We start from the raw sequence: 4377 nt of genomic DNA on the forward strand, positions 1-4377 counted from the left end.
AGGGGGGGAGGTGGAAGAAAAAGAGGAGGAGGAGAAAGAGACAGGAAGGGGGAAATAAAATGCATGACTTCTCTAACCTTCCGTCTTCCTAAATTCAGAGAATAAGTATTAAATAGTGGGATTGAAGTTTATCCCCCCCCAGCTCTGTAACACTGCAAGCGTACATTCGTGCCACAACTGTACATATTCAGCTCAAAACTCCGGAGTATCTGCCAGCATGGTAAGTGTGCAACTCGTGTTTGCAGTGAATGAAGGAGTAAGTGCGTCCTGCCTACCCTGAAGGGTTGTTCTAAAACATGTCTTCTCATTAGTGTTTGTATTCCTTTTCCCTGCCAAGCATCATATTTGGCCTATTGCCAAATTGTTTTCCTATGCCCAGTAACCACTAGATGGCACAAAAGGAAAAGGCTTTAGGCATTAAGAGGAGGAGGAGGAGGAGGAAGCTGGTAGACATTACAGGAAGATCTACCAGAAAGGCTTGGTCACAGAATGAAGTTTTAGTTTGTCTGCTTTTTGTTTTGGTTTGTGTGTGTGTGTGTGTGTGTGTGTGTGTGTGTGTGTGTGTGTGTGTGTGTAACTTCCATTTTATGTTCATTGGTATTTTGCCTGTATGTATGATGTATGTCTGTATGGGGTTTTCAGAAGCCCTGGAACTGGAGCCACAGGCAGATGTGGGTGCTGGGACTTGAACCTGGGTCCTCTGGAAGAGAAGCCAGTGTTCTTAACCACTGAGCAATCTCTCCAGCCACGGTCCCTAGAAGTTTAAGCAGAGATAGAACAATAGAACAATGAGACAATAAGAACAAGGATAAAAGTCTATGCTGGTAGTATTAAAACCTGAAGCCAAAAGCAATAATCTTAATCAAATATTACAGGACACCAAGTGTAAGGTCAGCAGAACCAGGTGACTAAAGAAGAGAAGCCAGACCAGAGTTATCATCACGATTCAGGGTTATCACCAAAGGAATCTGGAACTGGTGGGGAAACCCCACACAACAAGAGCAGAGTGGTTACATATACTTTGATTTTACATGGACCACACCATAGGGAATTCTCATGTCACTGCCAATTTTAACAAGTATGTATGCATCTGTTTAAAGGTGCCAAAGTGACCCTACATATAGTTCCATTGGAGACACCTGGGCCTTGGGCGTCCAAGTTGACTACACAAGTTAAGAAGTCAGAGCTCAGAGTGGGCAAAAGAACACGATGGACTGGTAAAGACCCCTGCCTTTGACGCCTGGCTTCAGCCTGGGACATTACATGTGACTGACAAATGTGAGAGATCACCCCACTTCCTGGGATCCTGTGCTCACCAAGGAACCTCCTGATTGCAAATGGATTTGTCCGTAGATCTGCCTTCAGTAAGAAGGCAAACCCTGGTCCTTCCAGAGGGAGCCACAGGAACTCAATATATTCACACTCTATTTTTAACAGCTGTCTACTAGGAGCTTGGTAAATGGGAATTGTCTCCAGGAAAGGGCTTTCTCTTGACAAAATTAATTCTCTGAATGTATTGAACAGTTGTTGAACTGTGTATCGAACACATCCTGGAGTATCTTCTGGCAGATATACAAGGTCCATTTGACCATTTCCCTCACCCTCTACTTTCATATTCTCCCCTCCAAATACTAAGCAGACCCAGCCCTGCTTGGCTTCTAAGATTAGATGAGATTGGACATGCCAGAGTTATATGGCCATAGACTTCACTTTCATATTTTATGCTCATCCAAAATAGTTGCTTAGTAAAATACCCATGAAGACTTCCGTTAATGCAAAACTCCAAGACTCAAGTTCCAAAGATCCTCAACAAATTCATCTGGGTTAGATACAGGTGTCTTCGTTAATAAGAAGCCCAGTGGAGTCCACGGATGCTGACACTAAACCTACAGAATACAAGAAACATTCATCCTGAGTCCAGGACCTCAGAGTCAGAGTCTTTTATTTGAGAAAAAGATCTCCAGAGGATTAAGAGTGACCCTCTGAAGCATTCCTGAATTCTTGGGTTCCTGTGGAAGATGGGTACAAATGGGTATGACAGGGAGCTGATCAGTAGAGCTTCATAATACTAAAACAAAACCTCAACCTCAACCTCAACTCTGGATGCATCAGTCTTTAACCAAGAGTATCCAAAGACTGCCATTATCATTCAAGAAATAGCAATTGATGTCCTGTGCAACCAAACATTCATGCCCAAAACCAAGAAAAGGAAATGATTTGTGGGAATGTAATAAAGTAGATTTTTAGCATAGTGACCAAATGCCTCATAGGAGCAGTTTATGGAAGCCTTCATTTTGGCTCATGGACTTGGAGGGTTCAGTGCATCTAGGCAAAGAAGGCATTGCAGAGAGAGAAGGTCGTGTCATAGTCCAAGAAGCAAAGAATGGAGGAATGCTAGCATTGAGCTCCTTTCTCCTTTCCCTCTGTGCAGACTACTAGCCTGTTGGGTGGTACCACCTATATTCAATGTTAATCTTTCCTGGAAATGTTCTCACAGACACCCCTAGATGTGCTTCACTGACCTCCTGTGTGATTATAAATCCAGTCAAGCTAACAATGAAGATTTGCTGCTAGAGAAGCCCAATACAAAATTTTAACTTCATGATAATTTCAAGATGGCAACAGCAGGTCATTCTGAGCATAGAGTCTTGTGCATGTATGTAAATCATAAAATGAAGATGGGTCTGTTAGCACAGTGGGACAGGACTACAAGTGAGATAGGGAAAAATTATAAATAAAAGAAGAGCTTGTTCTAATACATATGTAACCTTCCTTTCAACTTGCCACCAGTGTGATCTCTTAAAAATGCACAACAAGATCAAAATTCCAAAGGGACCCTCCCTCTAGGAGCAAGCCCAAAAGTCACTGATCTCCCATGCTCTTCATTCTTTCTCAATGATCAAGTTACACTCATTTGTTTCCATTCTTCTCATTTTCCAAGCTTCTTTCTTCTCAGGTCTCCTACATACTCTATTTTCTGTGACTAGAAGAACCCTTCCTAACTGTCCTCGCTAGATAAAATTTATCCTCAGGTCATGGGTTAAATATTGCTTCCTTATTGGCCTTTTTAAAATTACATTTTAGTTACCTGTTTATTTTGTAGATGGATGATACATGCCACAGCATGCTCTTGCTCCAGGTAGCCTGAGGACAACTTTTGGAAGTTGGTTTTCTCCCTCAACTATTCAGGTCTTGGGACTCAATTCAGGGGGTTAGGCTTATTGGTAGGCTCCCTTATCTGCTGAGTCATCTAACTGACTCTGTGGAATTCTTTTAACCCATCCTGGGACCTTCTCTTGTTATGTCCCTTATAAATGTATTCCTATGCTTCAGTTTTTAAATTTTAAGCCTTATTTCATTTTTAACTATGTATACGTGTGTGTGCCTAAGTGTGAGTATGTACACACTAGTGCAAGCGCCCTCAGAGCCAGAGGCATTAGATCCCCCTAAACCAGAATTACAGGCAGTTGTGAGTCACTCAGTGTGGGGGTTGGGAACTGAATTCAACTCCTCTGCAAGAGCAGCAAGTGCTCTTAACCACCTTCAGCCCGCCCTATTATCCTTAAGTGGTGATTTATGCAGCCAATTGTTTAACATCTATCTCTCTGCAGGACTCTCTTACCTTTACCACAGCCCCACAGATGTTTGACGAAGAGCATGAACAATAGGAGATATTTGAGAGGATATTTAGATTAATGAGTGAAACGAGAAAAATAAAGGATGGTGAATACCTCAGTTCCTGTTCTATTTCTGTGACAAACACCACGAGCAAGGCAACTTATAAAACGAAGCATTTAATTGGGCTGACCATTTCAGGGGTTTAGAGTCTGTAATGGTTTAAAGGCATGGCGGCAGGAACAACTGAGAGTTCACATCCTGAGCCACAGGCAAGGGGCAGACAGAGGCACACTTGAGACTTTTGACATTTCTAAGCTCATTCCCAGTACCTTTTCCAACAAAGCCATACCTCCTAATCCTTCACAAACCTCTCCACCAAATGGAGACCAAGTATTCAAACACAGGAGCCTGTGGGAGCCATTCTTACTCAAACTACCACAGTGAATTTACCAGGTGTTGGTACATTCCTCCCGAGTAAAAGTGCTTATCCAAACCCCAAAGGCCTGGCACCCCAAATCACTCCACATTTGACATCAACCATCCATTAGGTGAAGGCTAACAATGCTACCCTACTTCGTGGACTCTCAGAGAAATTCAGGTTTGTGACTGTTGTCTTGATGTGTGTTCATTAGCAGCAGTTGTGTTCAAGTAGCTCTCCCACTCCCTCTCCCTCCTGCCCTTCTCCAGTGTCGGTGGCTGTGGTATTAACAGAAAGAGCTTAAGTTATTAAACTGAGCAGCTCTAATCCCCGAGGTTTCC

The sequence above is a fragment of the Mesocricetus auratus genome, unplaced genomic scaffold (genome assembly GCF_017639785.1).
Source record: "Mesocricetus auratus isolate SY011 unplaced genomic scaffold, BCM_Maur_2.0 Super-Scaffold_100007, whole genome shotgun sequence".
Lineage (NCBI taxonomy): Eukaryota > Metazoa > Chordata > Mammalia > Rodentia > Cricetidae > Mesocricetus > Mesocricetus auratus.